This window comes from Cupressus sempervirens, chromosome 2 (assembly GCF_028749045.1).
Source record: "Cupressus sempervirens isolate cs-2001-9-10 chromosome 2, ASM2874904v1, whole genome shotgun sequence".
In the NCBI taxonomy this organism is placed as follows: Eukaryota; Viridiplantae; Streptophyta; class Pinopsida; order Cupressales; family Cupressaceae; genus Cupressus; species Cupressus sempervirens.
Window position 1 is genome coordinate 283,433,760 of NC_143119.1, and position 18,025 is coordinate 283,451,784.

General features: G+C 33.5%; 1 pseudogene; it reads right to left on the reverse strand.

The window, feature by feature from the left end:
- Positions 1 to 14,882: 14,882 nt before the first annotated feature.
- LOC149572163 (ethylene-responsive transcription factor ERF017 pseudogene) lies at positions 14,883 to 16,185 on the reverse strand (annotated as a pseudogene).
- Between the last annotated feature and the right edge of the window lie 1,840 nt (positions 16,186 to 18,025).

The following is an 18,025-nucleotide window of genomic DNA, read 5'->3' on the forward strand; positions in this document are numbered from 1 at the left end:
CGATTGTGTAAGGACACTGATGATAGACATGTTGCTATCAAATACTGGAAGAAAGAAATCAACACAACAATTCATACCTTAAACCCAGTTCAATTGAAGAAGGACTCAGATCAAACATCTTATCAATTATGGTATGGCTATAAACCTAATGCTTGTTATTTCAAAGTATTTGGAAGCAAATGTTATATCTTGAAGGAGTCAAGAAAAGGAAAATTTGATGTTAAAAGTGATGAAGGCATATTCCTAGAGTACTCCAACAAGAGCAAAGCATACAAGTGTTTGAATTTTTCTACTCACAAAGTTATAGAAAGTGCACATGTAAAGATTGATGAATTTGTAGAAGAATGTGAAGAACAAAGCATAAAAAAACCTAAAAAAGACAGAAAAATTATCTATTGTAAACCTGATACCTTATTGGATACAACTAGAAATTAATAGTCTTCACCACTCGAGTCCCCAAAATCTCTAGTTCAACCCGTGTTGCAACTAGTGCAACCTGAGTCATAGTTTGAAGGACCCAAGTCTCAATTAGAAGGACTTGAGTTTTAGCTAGTGCAAACCAAGTCATCTGTTGGACCCGAGTAACAGATAGTGGGACTTGACATGATTCAGAAGAACATTTTAAGAGAGGTGGACCGAGTGAAACAAATCCAAAATCCAAAAAGGAGCCTAGACTTGTTGGATATGTCAGAAGGCATCATTCACCTAAGAAAATTATTGGAGATCAGTCAGAAGGAACAATGACAAAGTACATGTTTTCTTACTAAGTTTGAACCTAGAATTGTTAAAGATGCATTAGAAAATGAAAGTTGGATTGAGGAAATGATTGAAGAGATTGATCAAATTGAAAGGAAGAAAACCTAGATTCTTGTTCCTAAACTGAAGGACAAAAATGTAATTGGCACAAAATGGGTATTCAGAAACAAGTTGAATGAGAATGGAGAAGTTTTAAGAAACAAAGAAAGGTTAGTATGCAAGGGTTATGCTCAAGAAGAAGGTATTGATTATGGAGAGACTTTTGCTTCTGTTGCTAGATTAGAAGATGTTAGAACACTACTTGCATATGCAAAAAACAAAGGATTCAAAGTATATCAATTGGATGTGAAATCAACATTCTTGAATGGAATCTTAGAAGAGGAAGTTTACATTGAGGAACCAGAAGCTTTTATCGATCCTAATAAAAGGGATATGGTTTGCAGATTATACAAAGCCTTGTATGGTCTCAAACAAGCCCCTAGAGCCTGGTGTGAAAGATTACATAATTATCTCATAAAGATTGGTTTTCAAAGGACTAATGATAACAACAACCTATACATCAAAGAAGGACTAGATAAGAAGATAGTGTTGGCATAAATATTTGTCGATGATACATTATTTACTAAAAATGATCACTTGTGTAAATCTTTTCCTATGGAAATGAGTAAATAATTTGAAATGTCAATGTTTGGAGAGATTAAATTCTTTGTTGTCTTGTAAATTCAACAGATGAAGGATGGTATCTACATTACTCAATCAAAATACAACAAGAAGATATTGAAGAAATTTGGAACGGAAGATTCTAGACTAGTTGGAACACTTATGTCTACTGGGCATAAGCTTTCCAAAAATGTCGATTCCAAGGAGGTAGACTAGACTACATATAGATTAATGATTGGAAAACTTCAATATTTGGTGCATACAAGACCTGATATTGCATTAGCAGTTGGTATGGTGGATAGATTCTCTTCTAATCCTAAAGAAAATCATATGATGGCAATCAAAAATATATAAAGATATATGAAAGCTACTGAAGAGTATGGTTTGTGGTATAAGAAAGGAGGTAACTTTGAATTGAAAGCATTCACTAATGCTGATTAGGTAGGAAGTGTTGATGACAGGAAGAGCACTAGTGGTGGAGCATTATTTCTTAGAAAGAGGCTAGTATCTTGGACAAGTAAGAAGCATAATTTTATCTCTTAGTCTACAACAAAAGCATAATATTTTACAACGACAATCAGTTGTTCCAACATTGTTTGGTTCAAACAACTATTGTCAGGTATGAAGGAGGAGATCAAGGACCCAGTTGTTATCATCTGTGATAACACTAGTGCAATCAACATATCCAAGAATCCAGTGATACATACCAAGAGCAAGCACATTGCAATAAAATATCATTTCTTGAGAGGATTGGTGCAAGATAAGGAAGTGAGATTGCAATATGTGAATACAAAAGAATAAAATGCAAACATATTTACCAAGCCATTACCTAAGGATGCATTTTTGTATCTAAGAGGTAAGCTAGGGTTCATTCCCCTATTTGAAGCTCACTAAATAATTTTTAGTGATGCATCAACAAAGAATTTTGAAGATAAGTCAAATTGATGTGGTATTGACAGAGAAGATTGCATATGAATCAGTACATTAGGTACATGGAAAATACATTGATTGTTGTCTTTGGCATAAGATGTCAAAGAGGGAGAGTTTTTCATATCAGAAATCAAAAATTTTGAGTTAGATGTCAAAAAGAAGAGTTTTTTGTCAAAGGGAGAAATTGTAGTCAGAGAAATCAGAGAAATAAGAGAGATTAATGTCAGAGAGAGTTCACACTGATAGAGGGAGTTCTCATGGATGAGAATCAGAATGAAACCAAGGATATTATCTTTACTTTTTTATTGCTCTAAAAATTTCTTTGTATCATGACACGTTGTGTTGCCATCAATGCCAAAGAGGGAGATTGTTGAATACAATTATTTAATTATATCTTGTCTCTAATGTTACACAAATGTCAAGTCTTTACCGAGAAATTAGTGACATTCGAGCTCACTCGAGCATTGAAGGAAATTTCCTATGTATGTCAAGTGTTCCAAGAAAGACAACATAAAACTAGTGTTAACCAAGTTCATTCGGTTACCAAAGGAAAGTTGGCATGGAACCAGTGTTAACAGAGCTCAATCAATTACCAAAGGAAGTCTAAAGAAAAGTCTTTTTTGATTTAGTGTTGACCAAGTTGGGTCAGCTAACGAAGGATTTTCCTATATCAACATATTGGATCTGACAGTTTTGTTGGTTAATTCTAGCCGACTGAAGGGATGAATATTATTTGTTTGAAAGTGTATTCAAGTTGACTTGAAGGAAAATCATACAAATATAAGGTCAAGTTGAGGATTGAATTGGAAGAAGCATGGGATTAAAAAAAGATAAATTAAGGAATTGAATTGGAAGGATATCAGAGTATCCAAGTTGATCGAGCTGCAAAACATTCTAATCAAGGAGGATCAAGTATTCAAGCTAGAATAGAGATCTAAAATCAAAAAAAAATAGTTGCATCTTCAATCAGGTCAAGTCATTGTTACTCTTTAATAATTTTAGCAGTGAATAAAATCTCCTAACAGAGTTAGCCTAACAACTATTTTCCAAATCCTCTAATAAGGTGGCATTTCTAGATTGAAGTGCCTGAAGACCTATAAAAAGGACACTCCTAATAGGGTGAATTAATTTTTTTAACAGGGTCACACCTAACAGTTTTTTTTGTAACTGTTAATAGGGTTGGCTCCTAATATGGCTCACTTCATAAAAGTGAGAAATAGTAACTAGTTGCAATTGGTGGTTTACCCAAATTGGGTTTCTATGTTAAATCTTGGTGTCTCTTGTGTTCATGTTATTTTCTTTATGTTTGTACAACTAAGTTAATTAAGGTTAAACACACTAAACATCTTAAGAAGTGATTACCGAGTGATAGTAATTCTTAGTGTAAACTGAGTGTTCCTATGTTAACCAAGTTACAACAGTATTTTAGTTTCAATAGAGTTTTAGTTTTGTATTGTATTGACATCTTAAGGGATCTTGGATTTTTTTTTTGGGGTAACAAATTCACCCCTCCCTCTTAGTTACTCCTCTTATATTTCCAACAACTGCAGCAATTGTCAACTAATCATTTAGTTCATTTTTAACATAATACAATGAAAATTGAATGTAGTTTCATAAATATATTGTTAATACAAAAGACCATGACTTGCCTTGATGTAGGTATGCCAATCATGTGTTTTTAACCCTTTCCCAAATTCAATTTTCTTTGATATGATATTTGCTTATATTCACAGTAAATCCTATAGGAAATCAATTTTTTCATATGACTTCTTTTATGGCATTAGTTTGTTGCTCCATTAATAACCAAGGAAGGACACTTGTATTAATCTAGTCTCCATTTCTATTTGATTTAATGATATTTTTCATTCCATGATTGGAATCATGAATGTTACTACAAATTTTGGCAAGTTTTTTCTTGTCACGCCTTCCATCCAATATTTTCCACAGTGTCTTTGTTACATTCTTTCCATTATGCATAGTATCAAACAAATGCACAATTTGCAACTACTCATAGTAGAGAAGCCTACTAAATTATTTGGGATAACATTATAGTCCCTTTGGAAGATGGTCAATGATGCATTGATGAACTTCATGATCATTAATTACATAATTAGCCAACAAAACACAATCAAAATATATAATTTTCAAACATAAATCATTAGGTGGAGCAATACTACCTCAAATTTTATTATATTCCAACTGCCATATGTGAGGTGTCATTCTTTGTGGCTTTGATGTAGTCTCTTCTTTCCCATTGAAAAGATGTTTTTCAGCACTTCAAAACTTATGATTTATGTGGAGGAAGTGTCTATTCTCATCAAACACCTACTTTCTTAAACTTTTGGAATGATGAGATTTCATCCTTGGAGCACACATTGGACATGAAAACTTTCCCTTTGTTTGAAGACCTACAAGATAATGATACGATTGGATTAAATATGTTCATTTTTGGAATTAGTATTATTGTGTACAACTAGATTTCAACTTAATATACCACAAAAATGTTTCAACCATGGGGCATCATGAATTGTCCACACAAGTATTGCATGGAATTGAAATTATTTTTGTCCAATTGGTCTAGAGATATCATACATAGTGAAACCATTCCATAACACTAGCAACTCATCAATAAGAGGTGCAATATATATGTTCATATCTTTCACTTGGTACTTACCAAGTTGAATGAACAACATCAGATGATTATTGTGGTCATTTCACTCCAAGACTTTAATTACATGTAGATAAAAATAAAATAATAAAATACCTAGAACAGTCATTGCCAACATAATGTGGTCCCTCTTTATTGACATCCATGGTGGAAGGTTATTGTTGATAACAAAAACATGCCACACCAAGTAAACAGATCTCATATCTCCAAATGGATTGGCACCATTAGTTGCCAGAGAAAGCCTAATATTTCAAGGTTCTTCTTTAAAGTGTGGCACTTTTCCTCTATGTCCATAAATATTGAACCGTCTATAGGCATTCAAATAATATCATCTTGACTTCTATTATGTGCATGGTAATCCATAAATTGTACCAAGCTATTGCACCTAAATAATCGTTTAAGACGTGGAATAATGGGGATGTAACGAAGAACCTTGTGAGGCACCTTTTTTGTCACTTGATCATCTCGATAGCTTCTCATATGACATTTGGGGCATTCTATTGCATTTTTGTGTTCTTTATGATAAATAACACGATCTTCAGGACATGCATCTATTGCTTGATACTCCATTCCAATATGTTTCATAGTGACACATAATTCTTGGTATGATGAGGGAGAACATTTGATGGTGGTGACAAATAGTCACCTATCAATCTACAACAAAAAAAATATAATTCGTTAGCATAAACAATCTTAACGGTACATATTTCACCTTTTATAGACTATAATGACGTATATGACAAACCTTAGCATACGTGACATTGTTATGTTGGATAAACCATTCATAACCTTCAAATTCACCAACAACAATACAACAGAGAGAAGAGTTGATTGGGATCCTTCATAAAGGGTCATGTTTGCCTTCTCAAGTAGAGGTATATCATAGATGACCTCAATGTCATCCTCATCATAATCATCATCATCATCAGCAGTAGCACCAGTACCAAATGTGTCATGGATCAATGCATTTGTACCATCATCTTCAAATGTGTTTTCTAGCACATGATCATCATCTTCCATGGGATCATGATATTCTCCTTCAATACTCATACCTCCATGTTCCTCTGAGATGTGGTGGTCCATATCATGTACTACCCTGGGTAGATCGACCTATATAAAAATGATGATAATTAAAAAATCTCATTTCGTGTGTGTGTGTGTGTGTGTGTGTGTGTGTGTGTGTGTGTGTCTCTGTGTGTCTCTGTGTGTCTGTGTGTGTGTGTGTGTGTGTGTGTGTGTGTGTGTGTGTGTGTGTGTGTGTGTGTGTGTGTGAAAACAATATAACAAACAACTTACCAATGGATGATAATCAAACCCCCCTTCAGTGTGACCATTCTCTCTACAATGTCTCTTAGCTATTTTGATTTTGATTCTTCTTGTCTTTAAGTTGTTACAACTCTTGTAAGGACAATAACATTTCTCATCATCTTCTCTTTGAAAGTTAGACAACAATCTAGCGATTGTCTCCCTATTTTGATCAAATTCCCTTGTATTATCTGACATGGTCCTTTTTCATGGGAATAACTTATTCTTGTACCCTTATTGAGTTGGTTGTACTCAATGTTTATATTTGCACATATCAGTTTGAAAGAAAAATTTGGTGTAATTAATGTGTGTATCTACAAAAATATTGGAGATGTTGTACTTAATGTTTATATCTGCGCATATAGTTTTGAAAGATAAATTTGGTGTAAGTATGTGCATATCTATAAAAATATTGGATATGTTGTGCTTAATGTTTATATCTATACATATGGTTTTGAAATAAAAAATTGGTCTAATTAATGTGTATATCTGCAAAAATATTGGAGATGTTGTACTTAATGTTTATATCTACACATATGGTTTTGAAAGAAAAATTTGGTCTAATTAATGTGTATATCTAGAAAAATATTGGACATGTTGTATGTAATGTTTATATCTACACATATGGTTTTGAAAGAAAAAATTACTGTAATTAATGTGTATATCTGCAAAAATATTGGACATGTTGTACTTAATGTTTATCTTTACGGATATGGTTTTGAAAAAAAAATTTGGTGTAATTAATGTGTAAATCTGCAAAAATATTGGACATGTTGTACTTAATGTTTATATTTGCGCATATGGTTTTGAAAGAAAAATTTGGTCACCTCGGTCAAATTCACCATTATTCCTTTTCAACATCCCACCTTTGCATTTCATCCCTATTCATCACATTTCTCACCCAATGATCAACCCATCTTACTCCTATAAATATGCTCCATCTACCACATCAACACAACTCCCATTTACAATTGTTCAAAAAAATTAATGTTTTACAAGAAAATGCACCTGAAGAACTGTTAGCTCATAAGCAAGAACATAGTGTTTATTTCCCTAATTAGGTCCAACGTAGACGCCATGACAATGATCTCATATTTTACTAGCCTATCATATTAAAATATTGGGCATCCTACACAACTTTTATACGCTTTCAATCTTCAATTTCTTTATTAAAATATTCATGAAATCATAATATACATAATTAAAATATAATGTCACATTAAGTAACAAGGGACAAAATGCGTCAAAGTTCCTGCCAATAGTTAGAAATAAAGGAAAATATAGATATATGGATAAAAATGCCAAAGGATAGAGGCCTAGTAAACATACAACTTTTGAAAAGAGATAAAGAAGCTTTAATGCTTTGAAATTTCTCTGTTACAGATAAATTAGTATTGTAAGTCTAAAATGTGATTTGACTAGGCATATTTTTGAGATATAAACAAGTGTAAGACACTAGAATCTGGAACTGTGTTACATCTAAGAGTCTCTTGTTCACTACAAATTAGAAGGAGGTCTATGTCTAAATATATGTTAGCAAGAAATTCCCAACTATTGAAAAATAGTGGAAGATGATAAGAGAACTTTTGATCTTGTGAAGCCTACTACCAATCTATGGATTATTACAAGAAAAATGCAAACGAGATGACAATAACATAAGATTTTCCAATTGTTTAAGCCAGGCACAAATGAATCTACATCCTCATATTCCAATTTAAGTGACTCCAAATATTGTATGTCCTGAAGAAAGTGGTATCTAAATTTTGTTTAAGATAATGGTAGGAAATGAAACTAATCCATTAGTTGATGGAGAGACTTTCCATGTTAATGAAATGGTAATTTTCAAATCATATGGAAAAGTTTTGTATACTTGACTTTCAAGCATGTTTGGCATGTTCCTGACATGAACAAAAAGATCTTATCTATTTAGGAGTAACAAAATGAAATCATCACACTTTAGTAAACTTTCACAACAACCAACATCTGATCAAAAATCTTCATTGTAAAAATATGATTGTACTTGTTTGGGAAAACAATTATACAAACTTGCTAATCCAAATTAGCTAACCACATGCACTAGTAGGGAATTGTTGTTAAATATAAAACAAAAAGAATAAGATAATGAACATTTTTAACTAATAAAAGATGGTGTGCCAATGAAGTCTTTACATGTGGATTCATCCATTGTGTTTCTTATATTAACATTCCTGTTTTTAAGAAAACTAAATTTTGGATTGTTGCTTTGGCTAATATAGCCATTAAAAGATCTATAAAATAAATATCTAGGTTAGATTCAAATTACACTAATATCAATATTCTATAAACAATATTAACATTCTAATTAAGCTTGTTTTATCAAACATAAGTAAATCATGGAAGAGAAAGGATTATAAGTTATAATAAAATGCATATGGAACATATTATATCATTATAATTTTCTTACAAGCAAATCCATGAGAATGACTCAAGATTTACACTTTAATTGAAACAAAAATATTTTGTGGTATCTTATGATGTAGTCCTCTATTGGACACATTTTCATGTTGATGCTTCAAATAGCCAAATATTCAAAATAAAAATAGAAGATTAATAGTCAATTAAACTTCAAAAGATAATTACAAACAATTGCCTTAACTGCTACAAAAATGTCTCCAAAACATGAAGATTCAACCATAACTCTCTAGGTTTATATGTATGGAGCAACACAAATTTCTATGCTAAGAAAAGACAACATTAAAGTTTTCATCCAGAGAACAAAATTGATGAATCTATTACAAACCTTGATAATCATTATACAGTAGTTTTCATTTGGGTGAAATGCAAATGAAGTGAAATGTGAAGATCTGAAATACATGGATGTTGACAATGGATTTTATATTGGAAATAACAATGACTGTAGAGACCAAGTTAGCATTCACCAATAAAAATAACCTTGTTATGGGCTCCTACCATATTTCTCTCTAGTTAATCTTTTGGTTGGCACAACCATCTGCATGCAACACTTAATTTTTCCTCCCCTAGTATACTTTAGTGAAGGTGATGATATCCTCTTCCGTTTATCACATTGCTTTGAGTATGAAGCTACAACACCTCAATTATGGGTTTTCTTAACAATTGAATTGCTAATCTAATTTTATTTTTCCATTATTTTGAATGTCAAACACATTTCAATTGACATACTAAGACCTAACCATTACACCTCAAAGCCTAAATTCGACATGAAAGGGAAAAGGAGAAAACTATCCTTGCAAGAATAGAAGAAATAAACTAGCATACCTAAAAAGTTAATTAATTTTTTTTGTAAATCAAGCTGAGAGATATCTAATTTGAAGATATCTAAAACTCATAAATACTATATAAAAACACAAGGGGAAAGAAAAAGTTAAGTGATGTTAGGTGTGGAATATTTTTTCAAATAACTTACAAGTTACACTTCAAAACGTGAGCTTCATTTGTAAGCTTGGAAAAAAGAGAAGAAAGATAGAAGAAGCTAAGTAATTTAAGGTGGAATAAATTTTCAAATAGATATATTGGGTGAAGTATTTTGATTTTTTGAACCATGTCTTAAGATCTACCCTTAGAATGAATGAAAATACTCTAAGAAAGAACAAATCAAGAAACATTTAACAATTGACTCTAAGATTTTGTACTAGTGATAAATCAACGATATTTAACATTCTGGCCATGCTATTGATAAATCTTCATCCAATATGCAAGTTCCCTACCCCAACATTTCTCAACCACAAGCTATCTCATTTGTAGAAAACCATTAATACACAAGCTAAGGATATATTCAATGCTGTAGGAAAATTATTTGCAAGCATTGAAGAGATGCAATATTCTTTGAAATAGATGCAGAACACGAGATTTTTATCAAAGCTTGTGGCTGGATATTTCGAGCCAATTTCTGAATCTTCATGCTACAACAACACCTAGTTTGATAGAAGGTTTGAAGTCCATCAAACCATATACATACTATGGTTTTTCATATGTAAGAAAATATTATAGATCCAAGACAAAGTCATGAATTAGGCTCTCTCATTTGAGAATGCAAACAAGTACTATGAGTGATGCTATGTTGCACATTTTTACATATCATTCATTGAAAAAGTTGAATCCTGTAATTGAAAAATATGGCCTTTTTTCAGCTTCTAGATGCTCTAGAAACAATAGAGACTTCACCAAAATTTCTCCCAATGAATAGCATATGGTTTGGGAAGTCATTTGGAGGTAATAATCATTATTACCGACTCATTCTTAGTCACAAAAAATTGCTTGAATTATTTGCATGGAATAGATTTCTTCTGGTTGGTTTATGGCATGCAGAAATTTGCATGAATCTTCATCCAATCTGCACAATGACCATTGTGGGCAGTGAAACAAAGTATTCACCACTACCATGCCTATTCCTCTTTGTGATGATGCAACATGGAAGGGTGCATGAAAATTCTATTGATCTTTTTCCTCATTGTTTGGAGTCAGAGTTGCAGCATGAATCACTTGTAGACTCATGAAATCTCGTTATGAGAAAACAATAGCTACAACACTGGAATTGTAACAAATGTGAAAAGGCCCCATACACCAACATTATCTCTATTTCTAAATCTAAGTCATTTTCTATCGCTTTCTTTATATGGATATTGTTACCCTTGGCATTTCCACGAATCCCAACAACACTATGGAGGCCAATAATATTATGGAGGTTATCGATAATAATTTCCTTCATCCTCCCTCTTTCTAATGTAAAAAGTTGAAGTGATTCATTACAAAGAAACCATTGGCTCATGTGGTATGTTCCAACATAACGCTCAACTAACTACTTTTGGCAGATGTAAGGTTGAGTAAAACATTACGAGTGTGCTCCATTTTATGGAATAAAATGTTACAATCCTACGGGGCTCTTTTAATAATTTTTAGTCAAATAGTTTGAAATCGAAACAACTATGAATAAAATCAAGAATAGAATTAGATCTCTCATTATAGAATTAGAATAGAATGAGTTGAATACCTAATAAACACAAAAATACCTAATATAGTAGGCAAGGGCATGGGCACGGCAAGGTAATGGCAAAGTAAGACCTTCAAGGGCATGGACACAACAAGACCTTCAAGTGCATGGGCATGAAAAATGGAGTTGTACTCTTCACAGCTCTCTATTCTTCATAGCTTGTAGCTCTCCACTCTTCGCAATTGATCAAATGCATATGATTTATGTCATTTTATTTTATTTTATAATCATGTGGGCATTGCAATTGCGACACCAACGTCAATATTGTGACGGTGTCGGGGACAATTGCAAAAAAAAATGAAAATTACCCTTTTGTCGCAATTTGACCCCAAATGTTGTAGTGTGGTTATGAATTAGTGATTACAAGAGTATATTGCCTATGGTAAATACAATAACATGTTTAAATTATACAAACTTTATCTCAAGTGAGAACAATATAAGAGCTTTCAACATGATTGGAAGTTAGACCAAGGCTAGAGATGGATATATTTTAGGCTAAGTAGCTAATGCTTAGAAGGGAGTAGAAATAGAGGGGGGTGGGGGGGGGGGCTCGGTTAAGATAAGTGATTGTAAGACAAGGTGGAGGAGGACGAAGAGGATAAGGAAAGTCAAATTTCAATAGGGGGAATGGTGTAAAAGGAGGGGAGTTCAAGTTGTACTAATATTTGACAAGGGGTACAACTTTCTTATAGTGTTCTATATTCTTGAGGTTGTAGTGGGAGTTCTAGAGAGGGTATTCGCTTAGAATTTTTGGACCTAGATGTGGCTAAAAATTTATGATAAGCACATGTTGTTTACATATTGAGAATTCTAATGGATTTGATTATGAGTCATGAAAGCTTAAAAGAGATGATTTCTTAGGGTCCAAAGATATCAATAGGAAATTGTGACATCAAATATAAGACAAACATTATCTTGATGAAGATTAGACAAAGATGGGAAAATGTGGATAATGAATCATATAGTGGTGCCTTGTGGTATATTATCTTGAACACCATAATATATGCTACCAAATTGAGTTCAATACTTATAAGGAAAATAGTCAAATTTATCAAGGAGTCTAATAAATAGAAAAAAATCACATTTCTTGAAAAAAGTAGGCTATAGTTAAAAATTTAAATGCTTTTAATCTATTTTTTTGAGTCAACTAAGTAGCATTTTAGTTTAATTGTAATGAGGAGGATATGTCCATTTTGATAATTTCCACTTTACTTTGGCATATTGAATTGTTCCCGACGAGATAAACTGGTGTTGTTGGATCTCCGGCTCGGAGTAGATTGAATTGTTCTCAAGTGTAGGTTCCAAATCAATGTCACTATTGTTATTTTATATAAGGAAAAGAACTAGACACATTAAAGAAAGATGCTCTAGGCTCTGGTATGTGATAATGCTTTAGTGTCAGGAAATGTAGGAGGTTTAAGTTTATGGACATTTCATTTAGGACTAGGCTATTGTAGTAATGATAACAAATTAGTTTGCTATTAATTTTTTATTCAAAAATTGGAATTTTATAAATTGATTTAGGGTTTAAGAATAAATTATTTATGAAGTGTAATGTTTAACTTTATAGTTATGAGAGTTCATATTTATGAGTAAAAAGAGGTTTTAAAGATTATGATGATACGATTTTGAGTATGTTTTCATTTAATCTTAGGGAGAAGGTATTTGATTGTTAGTGTAAGCATTTATTTGGTATTGAACTATGACAAATTATTATAATAGATTAGAAGTTAAAAGATAATATTTTCACATCTTTAAAAGGAAGCCAAATGTAGATTAATAGTTTCAAATACTAAATCTAAGAGGAGAGAGAAAATGTTGCAAACCTTTAAACTAATTCAAACTAGATAAACACCTGCAAAATCATATTTAAGCTAATGAACTTACAACATTAAATATACATGGGAAAACCTTTTTCGAAAAAAAATGACATTCCAAAAACTATCAGCAACAACAAAAGCTACAATATAATGTCTAGAGCCAATGCCCATCAGAAGTAGACACAACAAGAGCAATTCTAAAAAATATTCTACAAACAAATGCTCCTTAGAAGATAATCTAACCTATCACCATAAAATACACTAAGAAGCTACATATTTATAGAGCTCAATAGGTGGAAATAGCCCATTGTTTCCAAAACTATCCCTAATGATAGAGGTATGTGATGTCAACTTGTTAAGCCAATGACATGTTGTACATCCTTGATTCTCTTTCAATAAAATGATCAAGGTCTTCTCAAGCATCACTTGGTGGAAGAAAAACCTCAAAACTTAAGAGAGGGGTTGCTCTCACTATGTTCAAGAAATTAGAGGGGAGAGGGGGTAGGAGGAGGTCAGGGAGAATAGCAAAGTCCAATGCTAAGAGGAAATTGAAAGTTGGGGCCTCGCAAGAGGAGGAGTCGAATTCGAAAGACACGGGTCGTTCCAAATAGAGGATGAAAGAGAAGGCATTGAATTTTGGGGAGGGGAGAATGGAGGAGGAGGAAGAGGAGGTTTCATATTCTTCTAGGTCTAGCTCGAGAGAGGGGATGAAGGAGAAAAAGGAGGTGTCGCATGTTTCGACCACCATTGGGTTGGGGTGTGTGGATTTAACTCGGGACCAGTTCCCCGAAATAGTGGATAGAGTGCTCTCCCTTATAACGATTTCCTTCCCTGTTAGGGCTTTTTCCAAAGATAACACTAACCCCCCGATTGTGCAAGATGTTACTATGGTGCAGGCAGACGGCTTTCCTAGCAACATGCAGGAGGTCAACGTGGAGATCAAGAAGAAGGCTGGCAATGAGGTGTGGGAAAAAATTCATGTGTTGGAAGAACGAATGCTCCTGTTGACAAAGTTCACTGTCAAAGCGACACATGTTGTTGCCACCACACTTAACCTGCTAAAAGACGCACACAAAGATTTGCCAAAGGAGGACTCCAAAATGTTGTTCGACTTCCTTGCGGAAGATTAGACAAACATCCTCCTGGGGAGGAAGGAGACTAAGAAGCCTTAATGGCTCTCCCCTTCTGGTTTTCCATGTCATTTTTTTGTTGGTTGTTGAACTAGGATGGGTTTAAGGCTGTTATGCCTTTGTTCATATATTTCTGTAGCTTTTCTAATTTTAATAGAGGCAGTATGTATGTCAAGCCTGTTGATACTCTTTTAATTATGTTTTCGAACTATGTTTTTTGTTTTATTAAGTGATAGGGGGTAGTTTTGGTTGTTGGTATTCTACTGGTAGTTGACCAGTTTGACTATTTAAGGGCTAGCGCCCTAGTTTTCGCTGCTTTTAATTCAAAAACACTCTCGTAAAATGTTTTGCTTGTCTATATAGGATTGCCATTTCAAATCAGGAATAGTCCATTATTTTTGAAATTGATATTTGTTGAAGGTTTTGTAAATAGAATTGTAAGCAAACTAAACTTAATCTGTAAAGAAAGAAATTATGTTATTAAAGATATTTAAGTTGGAGTAGTATTATGATAGATGCTAGATAGGAGGAATGCTAATTAAGCCAAGAGGCTTTCTATAGTGGCAACAATCTTCAATGTAAACATTTTCTATTTTGAAAATAAATTGACTTTCATTTACATGTCAGAGAAAGAAAATAAAAATAGACTAAATATAATTAAAATTGTGAAAATTACAGAGAGGAAAATGAAGTAAAAATGAGGCAGATCAAGAGTTTCAAATCATTTCCTCTCGCCTCTTAGACTCGCATAAATATGGGATGATGAAAATTATGGAATTATAAAAATAGACGCCTGGAGAAGGATATCTCTCGACTTATTTTATATATAAAAATATATATATAAACTAGTTATTACATTTATTCTTATACTAAGTTTGTTTTGGAAAACACTCTTCGGAAAATATAGCTCCTGAATATCAGTGAAAAAGTGCACAGTTAAATTCTGATGAATAAAGAATTGGAATTTAGTAGAAGAGCGGCATAAAACCCCCGCTATTTCGTACGCTAGAATTAACCCAGTCCGTTCAGTTCTAGCTGTTAGAGGGAACCCCAAGCACTCCGAATATTGAGCACAACACTGTATATTTACAAGAGAATCCCAATTAATTTTGACAGAGGCTGCCATTAAAGCTACTCTTGGGCAACCTGAAGGAAAGGAAACCAGATGCGCCAGCCTTCCCAAGGCATATAAAAGGGCCTCCCTGTTTTTTCACTCAAGCAAAACAAAATCAAAATCCCGAAATGAAGGGAATTTCTCTAAATTTGATGAAGACAGCCCGCTCTCAACTTCTTCAAGGAGTGAATCCAACAATATCCAATTCTGCTCCTCTACACTCTCTTCGCTTTCTACGCACAACTGCGATTCAGAAGCAGAAAATGTGTTGCTGTACTCCACTGGCTGCCGAAATTCTTCTACGGCAAATTTGGCTGCAACAGCTTGAATCTGAGCGGGAGAGAGCGAAGAGGCCGATGGAATTTCCGGCAAAGATTCGGGGAAATTGAAATCTGCATTCGATCCTCTCAGACAATACACCGCACAGTCGAAAGCTCGGGCTGCCTGCTCCGCCGTATCGTAAGATCCCAACCAAATTCTGGTTCTTGAATTGGGCATTCTCACTTCAGAAACCCATTTCCCCCATTTTCTCATCCTCGCTCCCTTGAATTGAGGTTGCATCTTCTCTACGCTGTTCTGGGGATCCTGCTTTGCCAAGGATTTAACCATGTTCGATTGCAAGAAAAGCAGAGAATCGAAGGTTGTAATGGGAAGGAAGCCTTGCAATTGTAAAGCAGTGTGGCTACAGGGGCAGTCAGTAGCTGGTGAGATTCGAACTCGTGATGAGCTGAACTTGGATTTGTAGTAAAGAATGAGGAACGGAAAGATGGGATGTATGTAAACTTGCGATGAGCTGAGGTGAGATTTGTTGTGATGAATCAATGCGCAAAATGGGGTATTTATAGACTGAAACCTCATCCGCTGCTACACCACGCACCATGAGCTGTATAAGGAAACCTCTGCGCGGGAAGAAGAACAAAATATCTCAAATGAGGTTGAGACACGTGGGGATGATTGATAGGTTCAGCTAGTAAAGTAAAATGAGGCGTTTCTACTTGCTAGCGTTTCTATACATAAAATATCTTTTAGTGGGATATATTATTTTAAGATACTAAATATGAAATTCTAGACGAAATATCTCTGTTGCTTTCAAGATAGTGATAAGTAATTTGCCATTTCTTTCCAAAACAAGAGTTCTAAAAGAGCCGGAGTCCCCGCCTTTTACAAGGAAAAGATTTTTATTTTTTTAAGGGATATTGATTGAATAGGATAGAGAAACAAAGGCAAAATGACAATTTATCAGAAAAATATTAAACTCATTTGTAAATATATAAATGCATTATGTCCAAAGTTAGATTAGCAAACAAATATTAAAAGATTTATAATTTACTACTTACCACACAAATCATTTTCATCCAATGAGATCTCTTAATGTTTAGCAACATTCCAAAGGGAGGAGGAAGGGAGCCACTGAAACTATTTAGTGCCAAATTGAAGACCTCAACTGGTTCAATTTGTTGATCTGTCAAACCTTTCATTTAAAATTTTCCTTTAGTTTATATTATGCGTCAAATTGAAGTCTCAAACACTTCACTTGCACATTTACAAGTAGAGATAACCTTAATATAGTGTCTAGTTCAATTAAATTCTCCATTATGAACCTTGCACCTTTTAAAATGCTAATGAGCCACAAAAATGTAGAAGTTTCATCTAAGAGTGGGAAGTAAAAAATCAACTTCAGTTAAAGAGAGCAAAAAGAGAGCTTCATAATATATCCATCCTTTTTAGGTATCATCTAAGTTTGTGGGAACTAACTCTTACGTGCACGATTAATGCTTTTTCTCTCCATTAAGTAGGTTTTTCTATTGATACGTACATGCCATTAACTTCCAATTGGTCCTCGTTTATACTCTTCCCCTTAATTTACAATTGGTTACATTTCTTTTGATTTGGATAATGTCTAGGGGTATCCATGAGGAGAGAAAAAAATAAATTCGTTGAGGATGAAGAAAATATAACAAAATATTTATCACAATGTTTTTGAAAGGAAAAAGACTGAAAATTATTTAAATAGAAAACAAATGGATATTTTGAATAGATCTTTTTTATTTGAATTAATAAATTAAATAATTAGTTATATTTGTGATTTTAGCTATATGATTAATTTAAACAAATTTGTAAGTTGTACTAGTTAATGCTCTTCTTGATTTTGTAATGGTAAATATAATTTTTTTTTACTATGTTTGTCTCCATCTTTCTAGTCACTCTACAACTCTATGAGTTCAAACTATCTTGTGATGCATAAAACAACTGTGGGCTCCCATCGTATTATCCTCTTCAACCCCTCTCTAAACCATTGGTTCTGAATCCCCTTACCTTTATAGTGGAGAAAACATAGCACTTTCCAATTCACTCCATCGTCTCTTTTCCAACCCTGTGTAGTGGGTGGTAGATTGTTCCTCTTGTCCAACTCTATTCATTTCGGGGGATGTAGAAGATACCACATCTTAACTCGTTGCTAAATAATGTGACCTCAAATCTTGCTAGCAAACCAATCTCGCCAACTCAAACAATCTCGGATATTTGGTTGTGCTAACCATAAACATGAAAGAGTCAAAATGGAGTGCTAATAAAAACACTCACACATGCTTTTCACACTTGACCTAACTCAATAACTAACACACACCTTTTAAT